Genomic DNA, 20,893 nt, shown 5'->3' on the forward strand with positions numbered 1-20,893 from the left:
AAAGAGATCTAGAAATATGTCTTATTGCCTCAATCTTACCGACTTAAGAGATGAATACAGCCAAGGTGTCAATGTTGACCTGTGGGGCTATAAACATTATTTGCAAATTTTGTAAAGATTAAAAAGATTTGAAATCTCAAATACAGACATCATATTTCATGAAGTTAAAAATTATCCCCTTTTATTGCTGTTTTATTGTTCCTAAAACATATGTAGGGATATAGTCACAGTTGACTTTTCGGTAATGACTCACTAGTAAGGATTTTTCTCACTCTAGACAACAGATTCCTTATGTTAATGTTTAAAGAATTGACATTGGTCCTCCTGTCTGTTTTTATGCCAATACAAAACTGTTTTTGTTACTATAGCTCTGTGGTATAGTTTGAAGTCAAGGATTGTGATGCTTCCAGAGGTTCCTTTATTGTACAGGATTGTTTTGGCTATCCTGGGGTTTTTGCTTTTATATATGTAGTTGAGTATTATTCTTTCGAGTTCTGTGAAGAATTTTGCTGGGTATTGCATTAAATTTATACATTGTTTTTGGTAAGATTGCCATTTTACTATGCTAATTCTACCTACCCACTAGCATGGAAGATCTTTCCATTTTCTGGTGTCTTCATCAATTTCTTTCATCAAAAATTTAAAGCTCTTGTTGTACAAGTCTTCCCACTTGTTTGGTTAGAGCTACTACAAGATATTTTGTTTGTGGTTATTGTGAAAGGTGATGTTTCTCTGATTTCCCATTTATCATCTGTATAAAGAAGGGCTACTTGGTCTTTTATTAAGTTAATTTTGTATCCTGCTACATTACTAAAGGTGTTTATAAATTATAGGATGTATAAAACACCATATTGAGTGAGGTAACCCCGACCAAGAAAGACAAATATAATATGTGCCCACTCATAAGTGGCTTTTAGCCATAAAGCAAATAAAAACCAGTCTACAATAGCCACATCCCCAGAGAATTTAGACAACAAAGAGGACCCTAAGAAAGACATACATGGATCTAATCTACATGGGAAGTAGAATAAGAAAAGAACTCCTGAGTCAGTTGAGAGCATGGGAATCATGGGAGAGGAAGGGGGAGGAAGTGAGAGGAATTGAGGAAAAATATATAGCTCAATAAAAACAATAAAAAAGGATGTAACAAATTGTTCTGGTCATTTCTCAAAAGACTTGGTTCTGAGCAAATTTTCAACTAATCCAACATGCATCATTTTTTAACAAAGATGAAATTATTGCCGGAATGATTAAACTAGATGTTTTTGGCAGATGTAGTTAATAGTCCTTTTGATAGGAGTTTATAATTATAGACTCACATAAATAGGTAACAGGTGGAGATTTAAATCATATTATACATCAGATCCAAGGCTTAGCAGGCTCTGTGTCATAAGCTCATTTTGACATTTTGCTAATCAAGATAAGGAATCACTGAATAATATTTTGACAAACAAAACTTTTCATTGACTTAAAATAGGGCAGGTATAAATTCCATTTGTATATTTGTGTACTTGATTTCAAGTAATTTTTCTATCCATGCTTACTCTATCATCAGTTATAATAATGTTCAGAAGCCCTTATCATAAAGTTACTAAGACCTGTTTCTTTTTTAAATCTAAAACAACTCACATGAAAGGCATAAAATAGACATTAGTTTCAAATTGGATGCTAAAAACAGTATGTTTTTCTCTAAAGAAAACCTCTATGTAGCAATGAACGTTCCCTAGGAAAAAATACTACAAGCTTTTCTTACTTCATTGTAGGTCATTATTATGATGCCCTGCATTGCTTTATGTGATATCATTGTGCAGAATACTTTGAAACTCAGTATTTTCTCATAATGTTTCCCTTATTATCTCCAAACTTCTAATGAGAAGCTTTAGTCTTTTGTCAAAAGACATGTGTGTTTGGGGGGTTTTATAATATAGCTCAGAGCTAGTCTGTGAAGGCACTGCTTTTAATCTCAGGATTTGGGAGGCAGAGGCAGGTGGGTCTCTGAGTTCAAGGTCAGCCTGGTCTACAGAGTGAGTTCCAGGACAACCAGTGCTACACAGAGAAATCCTGTCTTCACCCTCATTCCCAAAAAAGTAGATGGAACTACAGTGACAGAGTACTTTCCTAACAGGCACAGAGCCCTGGGCTCAATCTTCAGGGCTATATTACAGATATTAGAATCCACACCTTACTTCCAGATCTTGGGAGGTAGAGGAAGAAGGATCAAAAGTTCAAGATTATACAGGGTTACATAGAGGTTTTAAGGCTAGCCAAAGCTACACAAGAGCCTGTACCAAAATAATAAATGTTTCTCCAATATTTTCTCTGTTAACATCCTTTTTGTGTGGGTGCATCCTTGAATATAATAAAATAGAAAAGACATATTTGGGGTGAGTTAAACTTACATTGTCTATTAAGAGGCTGAAAACAAGAGAGAAACACTAAGAATTCATATAAATACAGAACAACATAGTAGAGAGGGTGGGATGTGAATAGAGATAGATGGGAGGCGGGAAATCATTAGACAATCCCCAACATGAAAATTAAGAAAATAATACTGACAGCCTCTTGCAGATCAATTAAAGAATGGGAATTGAGCCAATGTTGAGAAGGGAAGGACAGTGCTATAATCTTCTCTTGGAAGCAATGGCAATGTGCCATTTATCCTGTTGGTTTTACCTTGGGCTGATGCCCAGAATGGACAATTAATAAAATATTCATGTCACAGTACTGGCAACTTTATTTTACTGCTATTAACAAAGTGTTATTAGCAACGACGTACACAGATCTAATCCACAGGGTAAGTTCAACAAAAGGAAAGCAAGTCCATGCAGGCGGGAATGGGTATATGACAGGCCAGTCTCTGCCCCCTCAGATGGACACGTGGAGATGAATGTGATGCAAAGGAGCTCCAAACCAAATGGGCATCCTCTTGACCATGGGGAATGTTTGGATGATAGCTGGCTATCTACACCAATCAGGGATGTATGCTTTATAGAACTCCAAACAAATATTTAAATCTCCAGAACATTATTGTTCATAAATGTCCAGCCAAACTGATCTAACAAAGAAGGATTCCTTTATCATCAACAGCAAAATGTGTGTTTCATTATGCCTTATGCCAATAGCACACTCTCAAAAGAATCACTATTGGATATTTTATCTACTTTGCTAAGTACTTTGAAGAGAACGTCACAAAACTATACTAACAAGGAATTGTGAAATGTTTCTCTAAGACATCAGCTACACCTCCATCATGACTCTATGCTGATTTATGGTTGAATCACCAAATAGTATTTTCTTAGTAATAGTATGTTTAGGCACATGCATCTCATAGTAAAACTTAGAGAATGAAATAACTCAATGTATTATTCAATTCAATACATGTTGCTTTTGTTATTTTAAAAGAGCATTATAGTCACTTATTTTTAAACATTCTTATATGCTTCAGTGTGAGCTAGAGCAAGGTCCATTTAATCTCTATAAAAACTAGGCTCCTATCCAAGAACAGTAAATCACTCTCCTTATTTCAGTCTCAACACATAAATACTAGCAAAATGTTGACAGTTTGCCCACTGTCTTTCAAAGGCCTGCTAACCATCAAAAACAAATAAATGCATGGCATGCAGTCAAAACAATATAATTGTAAATTTTATAGTGACTCATTTATTTTTCCATCTTATGGGTTTTCATACAACAATGACCAAATATTTGGTGAGTGAACTGAATTTTAGTGAAAGTATATTTTCTGTACTGTTTTGTGTGAGAGGATAAAGACTTGTTAGCTTGGAAAATGTTGTTCTTTGTTGATTATTTTACAGAAGGGCACAAACAAGACACACTCCTGTATGAATGAAATAATTTTGAAATAGTGGGGAAGAGCCCTTCTGGATTATCAAACATACCCTGATACGAACTTACTGTGAAAATAAAATATATCATCCTAAAGATTTTAGTTATTTTAATATAATTGGTTAGATCAATGGTTCTCAACCTGTGGGTCGGGTCCCCTTTGAGGTTCAAATGGCCCTTTCCCAGGGGTCACATATCAGATATTTACATTATGATTCATAGCAGAAGCAAAATTACAGTTATGAAGTAAGAAAGAAAATAATTATATTATTGGGTCACCACAACATAAGGAACTGTATTAGAGGGTCATAGCATTAGGAAAGTTGAGAACCACCGGGTCAGACTAGTATGCAGGAGATTTTGGTTACATTAACAGACTAGAGGCACACAGAGACACCCAACCACAGAAACTGAAGTGTGGTCCTATTGTTTAGTCCTCTGACAAGGCATGCAGATTGGAGAGTAGGAAAGCAGAGTCCCCCAAACAGGATGGCTAACATAAGCATCAACATTCTGTGCTTAAGTCCTTTTTTGAAAGTTTTCATACTTCCTCTACCTTTCTCATTCTTTGTAAAGGTTATTTAAAAATATGCCGTTTGTGTCAAAGACTTGAAGATAAGCTACAAGTTTTCCAAAAATAAAATCTTTCTACCATCCTAAAGTCATTCTGGGTTCATTTTAATTAAAAGGTTTAATGAATAAAGCTTTTCACAGAAGCAACCATGCAAATAGACAATGACTTGAAACTGTCAGATAGCTTAGCTCTCACTTCTTTGGTTTGGGCTTGATTGTCTCATGCATTATATATTTTAAACAGATTTCAGTATGTTGTTTGAAATAATAAAAACATCTCAATACTATCTGAGTAAATAAATCTACATATCTATGATTGCCAAGAATCCTTTTAGCTATCTAGAGACCAAAGAAAGATTTTTCTGCATACAAAAGCCATCTCTCAATCACAGGTCACCATTGCCTTTCCAGATCCTCTGTTCGAATATTCAGTTTATCCTCACAGAATAGTCCCACTGAAATTAGGTGGGGTTCTGATTAAGTTAATGCTAGATTGTGGCTCATTACAGAATAGTCAATTGAAAACTTTTATGAAATATTTGAAATTAGCATTGACACACTCATAATGCTCCCTAGAAAACAATATAATTAAAACCACACCGATAAATCACATGACCTTGACTTAAAGTAGAATTAGCTTTGGACCATTCAGCCACAGCTGTTTATCATTGCCTTTCAATATTTTTGCTCATCCTTCTTCAGTATTAAGAAAAAAATTCATATGTCTTATTTTTCTTGGGAAGTATCCAGACATCTGTGTGTGAGTTTTTATGGTACTAACCATCCAACTTGAATGTGGGCCACTTCTTGAGTATGTGTAATGCTAGCTCTCTATAAAGACTCTAAAAGGTGGGGCAGAGCCTCATTTGACTTAGTGTAGAGAAAAAATACTTTCAGAGGTCACTTCCAAGTGCTGTGTACTAGCTTAAACTCTTCTGTCTTCCTGTAGGCTCTAATATGCAACGATTACTTACTTTTAATCTAAGCTCTTTATTCTGTTAATGAGATAAAATTAAATTCTTCCTGCTAAACATTTTATACCTTCTCTCTTCATGCCATTCTGCTGTATATCTTGAGAAGCCTAAATTACATGCATCTTGGCATCCCATCTTGCATGACCAAGGTCTCTCAGCATCCCAGAAAACAGTTACCCTTGCCCTAATCTTGGTTCTAGCAATATGCATACTATGTGTCACTTATTCTTAAAAGATAGGCATAGGGCAAGCCTGCAGATATTGTAGGTGGTCTTAGATACAGACAACTGAAGTCCTGGATAATGGCTCAAAAATTACAAGGGAATTTCCCTTGGCCCATCAGAGGCCTCATTTTCATCCAAAAAACAGATGGGAGGAGGACAAGTCAGGCTTTTAGAAGGTATGGAGTCGCAGTACAGACACAATACCTGGAACATTGAACTCCAGGAACTGAGCTGTAGCCTAAGACACTCCCTGTGTTCGTCCTGTGGAACCCAAGTAAAGGCAGCTCTAGGCAGGAGGTGGTGGGAGGCTGTTGGTTGACCGTACAACATTGGGCTGCCATTTGTCAAGTATCAGCCTCGACAAAGATACCTTTTGCCAGGGTAGAGGTATGAAGATTTAGAAAATATTAGGAAAGAATATGAAGATGCAAATAAAAATAATAAGATGGAGAAACTATAGAATATAATGGGAGGGAGTTTTAGTGAGTACTGAAATTCACCTGCATTTAATTTCCCATTGCTTTAAATACCCCTGACTCCAAAAGGTAGGAGTAAGACAAAAACTCCATTACTGCATTAACATGATACAAGGAAATGAACATACTAATTGAAGGTCTCAGGCTAAGTCCATAGTTAAACATTCTGTTGATAGAGCAAAACAAGTCATGGACTCACACCCTAGACCAACACATTCTGTAGGCAAACCACTCCCTGGGTGGACTCCAAAGTTATCTCCTCGAGGGAACAGGAACTTAGTTGGATTTTGTTTGAGGTAGAAACACACCTACTTCTCTAATCCTGAAATACAAAGTCTGGATATTAGCCACACCCATTGACAATCACCTTGAGAGAGAAGAACTCTCTGACCTAAATCTAGGTGGGATCTTTGTTTGAGGTAGAAGCACAATAACCTTGAAGGACTAGAGGTGTGTCCCAACTCTCTGATCTTTGGTCAACTTGGAAATAGGCTTACAACTCCCTCCCGATACTATTCTATGTTTCTCCGTTTTATCATTTTCATTTGTGTCTTCATATTCTTTACTAATATTTTCTAACTCTCCAAGCCTCTATCCTGGAAGAGGTACTTTTGTCAAGGCTGGTCCCCAAAAAGAGCCAGACACTGTCTGTGTTAGCCCTATGGAGCCCAAGTAAAGCAGTTCTAGGCAGGAGATGGTGGGAGCCAGAAGCTGTGCAGTCAGCAGGAAGGCAAAAGTAGGATGGCCCTTGTGATTCATAAGATGGACTTCCCGCATGTCTTACAGACTCTGCGGTTATGTCTTTAGGCATTTGTCCACCCTAGAAAATAACAATGCATTTTGGATTTTTTCAGTTTACCTTAATATAGAGAAGTTAGTTATCTATAAGTCTTCCAGATTATTACAGATGGTGTCATTTCCCAGTACAAGCAGCAGAAGAGAACAAATCAAAAAAAAAAAAAAAAAGTTGAGGATAATAAAACTGGGGAGAGCAAAGCTGAGGTCTCTTGTCCTATAGAAGTTTGCTCATAACGTCCTAACTGATTAAAAGATGCAATTTCACCATTTCCACTTAATTTTCATTCTTATATTGCAAAATCAATTTTCCTAAATTAGTGATACAGCAAGTGATTTCCTAGTTGAAAGGCACACTTGTCTTCCTATTTCTCATTCTATTGTGCTTAACCCTGTTTTACATATCATATAATTACTGCTTACCTTCTGTACACTACATATTGGGTACACAAACACAAAGGAACAGACAGACGTAGGGCAAAATGCAATAGAGATGAATAGTCAGAGGTTTTTCTGTGGGAGATTATGAAAACAATAAGTAACCATGTGCATGTGTGTGTGTGTGTGCAAATGCATGTGTATGTGTGTGTACATATACAAAAGTAGCTTTCCCACCATGAGCAATAGAACCAGATTTGCAGGAAGTTGTGGGCCAAGAGGACTACTGCATTCATAGTTTCAGATATGGCATAATTTTAATTTCCGGCAGTTAGATGATTTGAAAGGGTCAGAGCTGAGCACTATTTGAAAATCCCTAATTAAGAAATCAAGGCTGTCATTTAAACACATACCAAAGAAAGAAACAAACAGGGATTCTTCCCTGGAGGAATAGAACTGTCTAGAAATATTCACCAAAAAGATTGACCAGAGGGTAAATCAGCAGGAGGCTTTGTGAGATAAGGATGCTCAATCTGAAATCCTAAAGGAACAACTACAACAAAAAATAAAAGACATGGTGACATGACATGTACAACAGGCTTCAGCTCTGTCCTCCACCAGTAATGTAGCATTTGCCATGTCCCTTCAGATTTTCTGTACCACCCCTTCCACACCCCCTCTGCACACCCTCTTTAATTATCTCTTTTCATATCTTTCTTACTAATTATTTCTGAAATGGACATTTTACCCTTCATAGTCTAGGATATATAATTTATTAAGATCCTAAATAATATGCCAGCTAGAAAGCATCTTGATCATTCTTTTTCTTCATGTATTTTGACTGATAATAATGATGATACTCAAAGGTTTAATAATTACTAATAACCAAGCACTATGAATAGATGATGTCATTGTCAATCTGAAATACCTATCCCCATATTAAGTGAGAGAACGCAGGCTCAGGGGTAGTGAGGCATATAGTTAGTTAGATACAGTGGCAGTCTTTGTCCAGGAACTGTACTCTTTTGTACAGTTGCTGCATTGGCCACTATAAATGGGAAACCAAGATGTGGGAACCTCACCCCTGTCCTTGAGATGGAAGTATCTACTCAATTAAAAATATTAATGAAAGTATGCATGCACATTGTAAGCATGTATAGATATATGGACATGTTTATACATGGATATGATGAATTTATTGTGTGTACATCAAATAGTATAGGTTTTCAGAAGTGTATGATCACCATAGACCAAGGAAGACAAAAGAAAATAATGATATGCACATTTGAGAGTGGATATTATTATTGTTCATATACAATGTGCTTTGTATTCTTTGTATATGGAAATTAATGTAATTTTCTTCATTTTAAATTTTAGGGATTCTCTGTGGGTGTGTCTTTCAGAAAACTAGCTTATTGGCTGGTATGGAAAAAATGCACTTCAAAATAATTTTCTGAATTCCATCAAAATAGGTCACAGCTTTGCAAAGTCTGCTTAGTGAAAGCAGCATTTATTTGAGTAGTGGGGTGCTTAAGAGAGTCTCTGTATCCAGTCAGCCACCAAGGGAGGCAGCCCCGTCAGTTCAAAGCCAGAAGATTAAAGTCACCATTTCCTTCTAGCTCCATGTCACTTTACCCTACTGCTCAACTTCATCATGTGCTGCTGCTTTCCTGAACCAGTGCCTAGTCCACTCTGCCTGAGGCCAGCGAAATGGCATTTCCCCTTATTTCAGAGAGGGCTGCACCCTGTAATTTCTCTCACCCTGGCTGAGTGAGAGAAATTGTGGTTATGGAAACAGAAATCTTTCCCTTCAATAGACATGCAGAATTGCTGGGGCCTGATTTACTTATACCCATTCAAATATTATTTAATTGATAGATTGTTGCTGGGTAAAAAAAAAAAATCACTCAAGGAGATATTTTCAACTTGGAAAAATTATCGACACTGTCAACTCAGACACATTTTTGTGTGTTGTTCTAAAAGACTCTTGAGTTGTTATTACAGTCTTACGGAGATCCATCTGAACAATGGGGAAGCTGTTGTTTGCCAGGGTCGTGTGGAAAAGCATACATCTGACAGAACAGAAGCAGACGGAAGAAATGCTCATTGAAAAACAAGTATATTCTATGATGCAGATCCTGGTTTGGGATTCCTGCGGTAAATGGCTCCCAGGCCATTAGAACAGCTCTGAGCTTGTGTATTTCAGGAGAAACCTTTTGGAACTCTTCAGAAGACAATGGAACTCAGAGCTGAGTTGGAAACCTTTAAATCCTGATGTGCATCTCTTCAAAGAGAAGACCAGCCTTGTGTAATGTCACTAATAACAACTCTTAACCCCTTCCATCCAATGAGCAAAGGCAGTCACTGTTACAGAAGTGAAGGCCATTGGCTGCGAAGTGGGCAGCAGGAGCACAACCTAATGTACACTGTAGCGGTCACAGATGGAAACCCATTTAAATCCATGGGTTTAAATGGAAATCCATGTCATTTAAGATGAATGATTCTTGTGCACTTGCTTCCATACTGACTTGGGGACTTTTAAAGAATTAATGTTTTTTTCTTCTGGTTTCTGTGACTCTGGAGAATAAAATCAAAATTCCAAGGTTTCATAGTGCACTTCTTCAGGTCTGTGCCGCCACATTTTCCCCCAGGGAAATGGGGATCCATAGAGAGACTGGGATATGACAAACAGCATCAAGAGCTGATGTTCTCATGAGACAGTGAACTTCCTTTATATTCGACCAACACCAAATTGACCACATCACACTGGTTTATGAAAAATGCAGCCTTCATTTTATTCTGAGCTTTTTGAAAAAAAATGGCTCTCTTATGTGACAGTCACATTCCTAAGAAATCAGACCTCAAAAAGAGTGGAACTGCTTGTGAATCGGGCCAGCCAAGTTCTGCTGTTGTGTTTTGTTTAGAAATCAAAGCAATTGAGTTGAGATGCTAACACCAAAGCAGCCAGGGCCTCTGCAGACATGTTCACTGGCGCATAATGCAGCTTACAATGAGGCAGGTAAGCTCTAAGGCCTCACTCCAATGTGGCTGCTGACCCCCTCCTGGGGATTCTTCAGGTTTTAACCATGCTTCTGACCAAGACTGAACATGGGCCTCATGTTCTGAGGAGCATCTCTGAAACTGGGGTTTGAAAGAGTAAAATGCGGGTTGAATATAATCAAAGTACATTATATGTGTGTATGACATATGACGCCTAAATGAAACTCATTTTGTCTTACCAATATATAATAATATATCTTTTAAAAAAGTACTTAGTATGTATGGTTGTTTGAATGTAATTGGCCCCCATAAGCTATAGGGAATGGCACTATTAGAAGGTATGGCCTTGCTGGAGAAAGTGTGTCACTATGGTGGTAGACTTTGAGGTCTTGTATATGCTCAAGTCATAGCCAGTGTCCAATTTACCTCATGTTGCCTGTGGATCAAAGATATAGAACTCTCAGCTCATCCTCCAGCACCATGTCTGCCTGCACACCACCATGACCCACCATGATGAAAATGGAATAGATATCCAACACTGTAAGCTACCCAATTAAATGTTCTCCATTACAAAATTACTGTGGCCACAGTGTCTCTTCATAGCAATAGAAACTCGAAGTAAACATCCTTTACCTTCCCTCTTCTCCACCTGTGCCACCAAATATTTTATTTATTTATTTATTTATTTATTTATTTATTTATTTATTTATTTATTTTTCGTTTTTCAAGATAGGGTTTCTCTGTAGCTTTGGAGCCTGTCCTGGAACCAGCTCTTGTAGACCAGGCTGGCCTCAAATTCACAGAGATCTGCCTGTCTCTGCCTCCCAAGTGCTGGGATTAAAGGCATGTGCCACCACCGCCCGGCTGCCATCAACTATTTTGGATGGTCACACCCTGACTGCCCTTTGAATTCTTCTCTACATGTTCCATGGGGAGCAATGATAAACCAATTATGGCTGATAATTAGGTCAACTTGCCATTAAAAATCTGAATGAGTTTTGGGTTTGGATTCGAGATCATTTCATGTTCTGCGCATAGTGTGTCATGCGTGTGGCAGAAAAGAATAGGAAAGTGTATTCCAAACCCCAGCCCTTTTTGTCAACAAGTCGCTTTGAATTGCTCAACTCATTTCTTAACGTCCACCATGCACCGAACCTACTGGTTAGACACTTGTAAGCCAGGAATGCGCATGCTCTTTCTCCTCAGGCACTGACTGACTCTGTTGTTCTGGGCAAGAATTGAGTATGATGTTCCTCACATACCTGCCATGAATCCAGCTTGGAGGCAGAGCTGATGATCAATGAACTGGGAGGGGTGGCATCCCAAAGTGAGTTCTTCTCTCAGAAGAGCGGATCAAAGGCAGAAAGGGAGTGAAATGGCCAGCCAACTTGCTGCAGTTTGTGAGGGAGGGAGGCTGCATTTTGCAAGGCTTTGAGAAGCAGGAAAAAAAAAGGTAAAAAATCCTTGTTATGAGTACAAAAGATATAAAAGTTTTTTATACTTTGAAAAAATTCAGATAATACTGCCTAGGGTCACGTCTGTAAAACCGACGGAGGAGTGTCACAGAAGTGCCCAGACTACTAGTGACCCAGGAAGTAAAACCAATGTACTAATTGTAAAAACAATGTCGACTTAAAAACCTGACCACACTTATTCTTACAGGAAATACTGAGTACTGGAAATTTTTTTCCTTTGGATTTCAGGAAGGGCTATAAATTATTTCTGAAAATTATGTCCTGTAGGGTAGAGTAAGAATCCTGCAATCAGTGAGACGTAATTGAACTTACGGTTAGAGAAAATCTATACAGAAGGGTTCCTGTTTCTTATCTGAACAATGTCAAACTCAATGGGGCAGAAAATGACATCGTTTTCTACATCACTGGCTATCTCAGGGTAAAACAGCTTTAGAGAAAGAGACGGTTCAGCATGCGTATGAAATTCACAAAACATAATAGGTTCACAACACCTTCATGTTGTCTAATTACTATCCTTTTGTTTTCTGGCATTTTTTTCCTCTAAGTCTTTCCCCTAAGTAAGGTCTTCTTTTGTTTTCTGTTTTCCCATAACAACACAAACAATAGAGATTCGTAGGTTGAAATGATGACGTTTCAGGTTAGAGATCACAAGTTCTTTAATAAGTTGAGGGAACACCTCATTTCACTAACATGGTTTCAAGCTGGTAGCTGTAACTCAAGCACGCAAAAGAGAGCTTGCCCACAGTTTCTTGGTATTTCAACATTGGGTTATGTGGGCTGTTAAAAATAACAGGGCACACCTGGGTTATTAAAGGATACCGTATACTATGGAGTTGGGTTTCCAAGGAGGTGTTGAAAGTGCCACAGCTGGTTATTTATCTGGTACATTTTAATGGTTTGGAATTAGCACCATTTTTCCATGATTTGGACACTCCTTGCAATAGTAACTAATGAAGCGGAAGGCTCTTCATTTGGTTCTGCTGATGTTAGTTTCTTATTTTTTATTCTCTGCCTTTTTATTTCACTGTTCCTTAAGCAAGAGATTGGGCTAAGTAAAATTCACCCCAAATCACAGTAACTCTTCAGCTAATCATCTCAAAGGTGTGGAGGAATTGCTCTCCAAACATCTTACTTCTATTTGATAGACAAGCTAGAAATCACTTCTCAACATGTTGTCAAAAATTCATTAGAAATTCCCCTGTTACAAGTGCCATAGCGTTTTTGTGTTTTCTAACGCATAGTTATAAAACCTAAACAGAAAAGATTATAGAAAGGCTGAGGTTGAGATGAAGACCACAGAAGACCCAAAGAGTCAGTGTCAGACTGCAGTATCTGTTCTACCCCTTTCAGTTTTAAAATCTTCCTGTCCTCTCTGCTTTCCCTTCCTACCCTGGCTCCATCATGGAATCTTTGGTTTTATTTCTTTCTTTGTTGAGACATACACCACACCCATGACCTAAGAGCTGGCCAGGCAAGCATCCTACCTCTGAGTTGTATCCTCAGCCCCCAGGTTTCTTTGGATATATTGTAAAGAAATGGGGTTGCACTGAAGATTCCATTGTGAGTTTACTTAATCAAATTAAGGACTTCCCTGAATTGTGCTAAGCAATTTTCCCTACATCTCATCCAGATAGTCCTTAAATTTTTGAAAATAAATTCACTATCTTAGTACATCATATAAGACATATATATATTTTTTATTATGTGTTTTCTTTCAGTCTTTTAGTCAGAAATTTCTTCTTAGTTATATTCAATATCTGCATATATTATAATGTTTACATATGACCTTCCTATGTGCATGGAACCACATATATCCACATATATATATATATATATATATATATATATATATATATACAGTTTCTTGTGTATAGAAGGAAATATAACATGATTTCAATATGGCATGGGTCTTAGAATGACTGGTCCAGCTATACATCTGGGATTCTCATCTGGTGCATCCTCACAGGCATCTTGTAGGCATGGTCTGATTACTCCGTGATGAGTAGCTCACCATCAGTTATCTTTGAAGTGGCTCCTTCAGTTTGTCCTGCACATCCTCCTGAAGGCTCTTTCTCTATCATCTGGCGTGATGACAAGTCAGATGACTGCTCTGCACCAGCTGATGTGTAACATTAATATGCTCTCCTGTTAATATACAAGCAGAGTTCCTGTGCTTATTCCTCCTGAGGATTTTACTTGATGAAAAACCACTTCACTCAACAGGTCTCCATAAATTATTATCAAACATAGCCTGTTTATAGCCCACCATGTTATTTAACTCTGCTAAATATTTAATGACTATCCTAGTTTGTGTCTTTTGTGTTCCTGTGTGTGCACATGTATGTGGGTGCCAAAGGTCAACATTAGATGTCTTTTCTAGATAGTTCTCTACCATATATTTTCTGAGACAGGGTCTCACAGTGACCCTGAAGCTCTCTGATTCAGCTGGGATGGCTGGCCAGTGACACCCCACCCTGAGAGCCACCTGTCTTTATGTCCACAGTGTTGGGATTACAGGCACCTGCCACTGGATCTGGCTTTTATGTCAGTGCTGGGGATCTGAACTTGAGTACTCATGCTGGCATGTAGTACTGTATTGAAAAAAGCCCCATATTATACAGGTTATTTGACTGAAAACATATAAACAAACTAGAACGCAAGTATTTTATCACCCATTGTAACATGCCTTAAATTGTCTACCTCCAAATTTTTAAATGCCAAAAAAGTAAATGACATGTAGCAACATTTCCTTTTTGAAATGGTGTGTGTGTGTGTGTGTGTGTATGTGTGTGTGTGATGAGAGGTTTCATCACTATTTAATTATTCCTCTAATTCTCTAATTCCTTATAAGTAACACCAGTCTTCCACACTAAAATCGAGTGGGTGAGTCCAGTATTTATATAGCTTTTACATTTATTTCCTAAGCAGATAAAAGAGCATCAACATAAACTACAACCTAAGTAAATCACTCTCCTTCATCTCTGGGGATTTTCTTTAAGAAGCTGTAGTGAGGAGTTGCGGGCAGGCCTGCTTTTTGTCCTGCCCGGCTCTCGGCCACCGGCTAGCTTTACCCGAAATAACAACACACAAATTGTATTCTTTTAAACACTGCCTGGCTCATTAGTTTCAGCCTCTTGCTCACATCTTGATTAACCCATATCTAATAATCTTTGTAACACCACGAGTGGTGTCTTACTGGGGAAGATTCAGCATGTCTGACCTGGCGGCTGGCTTCATCACATCTGTCTCCCTGAGGAGAGGCAGGGCAGTCTGCCCCAGAGAGGAGAGGTGGGGCAACTGTCTGAGCCATCTACCTCACTTCCTTTTTCTTGTTCTGTCTATTCCACCCACCTAAGGGCTGGCCAAGGCAGTTTCTTTATTAAAACAGAAGACCTTCCCACATCAAGAAGCCTTTCTCTCAACTCACCCATGGCCTCAGAGATAAGTATATATTAGAGAAGATGTAAGGACTGAAGAGATAGCTCAGTGGTTTAGAGCACTGGTTGATCTTCCAAAGGTCCTGAGTTAAATTCCCAGCAACCACATAAAGGTTTACGAACATCTATATGGGAATAAGATACCCTCTTCTGGCATAAAGTCATACATGCAAATAGAGATCTCAAATAAAATAAATAAATCTAAACAAAAAATGTGTTCTGGGGTTCAAATTCATGCCTTCATGCTTGCACAGCACATAACCAACTAAGCTATTTCCCCAGATCTTCATAAGGGACAAGGAAGGAAGGAAGGAAGGAAGGAAGGAAGGAAGGAAGCAAGGAAGCAAGGAAGAATTGCACTGTGTGTCCTGTAATTTCTTTGCTCTCTCTTCATCTTGCTCACTAAAATGCACATTGACAGATCTGGAAGAGTGTCTCTGCAAATGCTCTCTAAGCCTCTTTTACAAGGGCGAAAAACTCATTCAGCACAAGGTCCAGGGCAGTCACCCTGGGGAGTCCATGGGTATTGCACCAGGTAGTCATTTCCCTCCTAATTTGCTTTTGTAGACAGTCCACATATTTAGCATGTCTCCTTTAATCATCTAGAGGGGAAGAGTAAACACAGATTCAGGTGTTGTGTTTTAGGATGACAGGCTTGGTATTGGATTGAATGGAAAATCTCTTAGATAATTAGTCATCGCAACTGCAAAGCCGATGCTTGGACATCTTCCTTCAGTTAGAAAAAGAATCCAGGAAAGCAATGAGAATCACCACAAAGCAGGAGATTATCCTCATTGGAGTTACGCAGAGAGTAATGTGTGTAATGGAAGTGGAAGGAGGGTCTTGCTTTGTGAAGCAATTGTTCAGCCTCAGGCATAGTGTCATTTTAGTTGTAATCACAGATGCAGCTGTGTAGCTCTCTGGGCCAGAGCTATAATAACTGTCAGGAAGGGGACACATCATCAGTAGTAAAGACTGTAGACCTATTGCTTTATAGGAGGCAGTGTGGTTTTCCTTGATCTAGCTAAACACCCCCCACTCAGGGAGAAACACTGTGAACATAGGTCACTGTTTGGGGAGCACTGGGAAATTTATGCTTGGGGAACTCTGCTCTGTTTTGAGTTTTAGCTTTGAAATTACCCCCTTGTATCCTTGGCCAATTGCTTAGTTTCTCTGTGTCAAACTATTTCTACCTTAGAGAATAAAAGGATTACTACTGGTTTGAGAAATAACTAAAGAATATATTTATTCTAAAACTCAAAGAACAAGCTGGTTTAGACACAATTCATGGGAGCTATCACTATTGTTGTATTTGTGGACTATACCTTTACCCTGGAACAGCATTTGGAGATCACTGTAATTCATCAATTCCTTCGGATGCCACAAATATCAAACAACTGAAAGTCAGAAGCCTGTTTTTGAACAAATTACCACTTTCCAAGGAAAGAGTTTAACAATGATAAAACACTTTCAGATACTTCAGTGAGAGATACATATATGCTATAATAGTTTTTCAATTCTTGCTTTAGGTATTCTCAAAAAGTATTTATTCTCATCTAGAATATGCCAGTGGAGAAACACAAAAAAGGTAAAACAAAATAGAGAGATGAAACTCTCTGTAAGTATGAAGTATTATGCCTGAAGTCACTAGAGACACAGTGTCCTTGCTAAATAACTCTACCACTCTTATGTTTTAGATCTCTTTGCCCTTGACCTAAGTAAACACCATCAGCTACTCATAGCTAATTGCTGTAATATGACAGATACTCTGCGTGGGACGCATATGAGACATCTGACACTGTGTGTCAACCTCACAGGGACCATATGAGATTGGTTACTAATATCCTTATTTAAAGATGGAGAAATCAAACTGCCGAACAGGGGCCTCTCCCGTAACCTAGAGGGAGTAGACTGGGACAGACACCTGAAGGAGTAACCTGTCCACCAACTGTGACCATGATGGCTCCACCTGCCCTGGTGTGGTTGAACTGCGCACATCATGGTAGGCTGACGGGTTGTTTACAGCATTATTCCACCTTCAGTTCTGCACAGCCTCCTTTTCCATGCATTTTCTACAACAAGAACAACAACAACAACAAAATCAATCGTAAACCAAAACATGGGGGCTCCTGAAGACTTATTTCCTTTCTGCAGACAGGAATGGTTAGAGGATGCCGAAGGACGGGAGATCAAGTCCAAGGCACACTGTCTCTCCACTGCTCAGGTTATAACCCTGACTACAACACACATCCTAAAGAGTCTATCTATCCCAATGGGGTTGGTCACAGCTTGGTGTAGGTAGGTGATTTCAGCTGAGATGCCTCCATTCTTCTGAGGGGATTGCCATGTCTTGTATATTTCTTTGATAATATATATATCCATTAGGACTGACAATGATCCTATGGGAGTAACACACTATCTAACAAAATGCTAGTACAAGGCATAGGACACCTCCTTTGAACTATTGGTGAGGAGAATCTAAGACACTCCTAAACACAACAGATGACTGCTGTTGCCGTTGACTGTTCCCAGACATTAACAATAAATCCCTATTGTTGAAAATACTACACACTTCAGGCAGAAGACCATGAAAGTTCAAGCTGGGTCTGACCCAGAAGCCTCCTTCCTGAGGTCTAGCTTCCAGAGTGCCAGAAGTTGCTATGACGGCTGCCAAGGGAGAGAAGCAGTCAACAATTCTCCCCAGCTATGATACCTGTGGATCCCAATAATGACCAGTAAGGGAAGGTAACTCTAACCACGCATTAGTGACATATCTTTACAGAAACCAACAGGTAGAAAATGGGATGGATACAAGACCGACTCAACAGGAAAGAACTCATGACTGGTACAAGAAAACTTGCAATTGCCCAGGGCTGGTGAGGCTGCAGATCTTAGAGGAGAATGTACTATTTTCACTTAAGCTAGACAAGCACAATTCCTAATTGCATTCTGAAACCTGTCCTTATACCTACAGATAAGTGTGCAAATATAATTTATGCAAATATATAACATGAAATATACTTACATATGCATCTTTATAGAGAGATACTTGAAAAGAAAAGGCCAACAGCTTGAGAGGAGTGAGGAAGGGGACATGGGAGAAATGGGGGAGGGGAAGAAAAGAAAAGAGGAAGATCATGTAACTATATTTTAATTTCAGAAAATAAAAAATAATAAGAAAAATTATTACACATGTTTTCAGAGACCTTCGTAGAAGATGCCATTCACTGAAGGCTAAATATTTTAATTTAGTGCAATTGCTAACTAGGCCTTATTTATAGAGAATTGTAAGTGCAAACAGGAAACATACTCAATTTTCTTTCCAAAAATTCTTCCTGTGTCTCAGCTCAGTTCACCTCATGAACTGTGCTCTTCCCCGTGTTTCTCTCTCCTAGCCAAATAATTTTAAGTAGTTTCAGGAAGGAATCTGGGTTGTTTTGCTCATGGCAGGGTCAGTGTTGTTAAGTTTTCCTGAGAGATCTCACAGTGCAGCTCGCTTCCAAAGCCAGAAATAAAAGAGAATGTGATTCCTATTGTTTTCTGCAAGGTCCAATTTAAGGCATTTGGAATATTTGCGTTTTATAGCAGTAAGAGGTTGTGGGGACAGTCAAATAAATATTGAAATAATTCCTGAAAATTGCTTGCATGATGAATAATAAATAAACAATGTGGCCAATTAATAGGCATTATGAACATGTGTTCCATAACTTCTAAAACTAAAGATCAGCAAGGTACAATCTACATCCTCCGAGAACAACTTCCTAGTTCTGGGTTCCCCTTTTAAATAGCTGAGCTGGTTCATTGGCATGATGAAGGCCAGGTTCTCTTGGCCCTGAGAGTTGGCCTTAATGAGAATCCATGACAGTTGCCCAGGTTTGTGAGGATAATTTGCTTGGGTTCGAAAGTTCTGCTTCTGTATTATTTCATGAAGTACTCATTGGCAAACTCAAGCACCATGCTACGTTCAAGGTATGAGCAGAAAATACCGATTATATTTGCTTAAGGTGTTTCATGGGTGTAGGGTATCTTCTAGGTACGCTGAACGGCAAATTTCCACAGAGTTATTTCCACAAAGTTCACCGTTTATTAAATGTGAGGTTTCCTTGGTAGCCAGAAGCAATCAATCTGAGTAAATTTCAGCACTAAAACATTTCTTCCTTTGTGTTAACGCAGACATTTATAGCAGACAGCAATGGCTAACAGCTCAATCATATTTGATATAAATTCTAGATAGGTGGTGACCCATGCCTTTAATCCCAGCACTCGGGAGGCAGAGGCTGGTAGATCTCTGTGAGTTTGGGGTCAACCTGGTCTACAAGAGCTAGTTCCAGGACAGGCTCCAAAGCAACACAGAGAAACCCTGTCAAGAAAAAAAATAGGTGAAAGTCTTTCAGATAGTCTCTACTCTCTTATATATAAGACATACATCTAAATTTTGTGTTGTGGCTTGCTTCTGAAATGTCCCCCTCAGGCTAATGTGTCTGAGACCATAGCTTGGCTATTGTTTTCAGAAGCTGTCGCATCTTCACCTGTGAAAACCAAGCTGGCAGGATGGGTCTCTGAAGCCAGGCCTATGAGAGTTCAAGCCCAACCCCACCTCTGGCCCACTTATCTGTTTCCAGTTCTACTAACGTGTGAGTTTCTGTCACTTTATATTCACACACTGCAGACTTAGCTCTGTGTGCCACCGGAACTGCCCCACCACAATGCGCTGTATCTTCTTACCTAGGGGCCAAGCAAACCTTGCATTCAGATTGCTTCTGCCAGTATTTGGTGTCAGGAACATTACTGTAACAAGTCTATTCAATGAACTTGTTTTTTAACTTTAAAAAGAGAAACACCTTTTAGTACAGCTTCACAGAAATGCACAGGGATCCATAAAACCCAAAGTAGTGTACTTCCTGGTGGTTTCCTCCACCTAGAAATTTTTGGATGGGACCCAAGAGATCGGTTGTATCACTTGATCATCTGTGGGTGGAGTTGAGGCAAGTTTGTAGAAACACAAGGAAGTTGGTGACATTACTCGGAATATTGGAATAGTCATGGATGTATTGGCTTGGTCAGGTAATATAACATTTATTCATAACTTAAATTTAAAGAAATAGATTCTATAACTCGAGATAAAGTAACAAACAAGATGATTCAAATTACTCCAAGTGGTTGAACGCTCATTGCTTGCAAATATTTTCTTAGTATCCTGACCACTTGTCTTCACATCTGGGACCACTTTGGGTTCCTGTTTTAAGTGGATGAGTGGAGGAAGGTTTAACAAAAGTCAGATTTAATGAGGAGAATTCACCAGTGTTTTCCCAACAAGGTCCTTGAAACTGTCCTTTCTATAGGTGAGGCAAAAAAACAGCCTTACTCTGAGAGTTGTCACTTGTGGATCTTTTTTGTGAACTCAATACTTTGCTATTTATGAATAAAGCTTGATCTTAAGGGCATATCATTTAGATTAGTTCTGAATGTGGTTGTAAGTTTGGATTTATTTGTAGAAGAAATAACTATGGAAAAATTTCAAATTGCCATTAAATGAAAAGCCCCAAATCACTGAAGCATAACCACTCTTTCTAATTTGCTAAAGAGTCACTCAGACATTTTGCTGTACACATATAATTGTCTATTAAAGCATGAATGCACTTGCACTTGGGTTCTAGCTCTGTAAAGCATTTTGATAGCTATATGCCTAGTATAAAATATGTCATATTGAAATTT

This window comes from Arvicola amphibius, chromosome 8 (genome assembly GCF_903992535.2).
Source record: "Arvicola amphibius chromosome 8, mArvAmp1.2, whole genome shotgun sequence".
Taxonomy (NCBI): Eukaryota; Metazoa; Chordata; class Mammalia; order Rodentia; family Cricetidae; genus Arvicola; species Arvicola amphibius.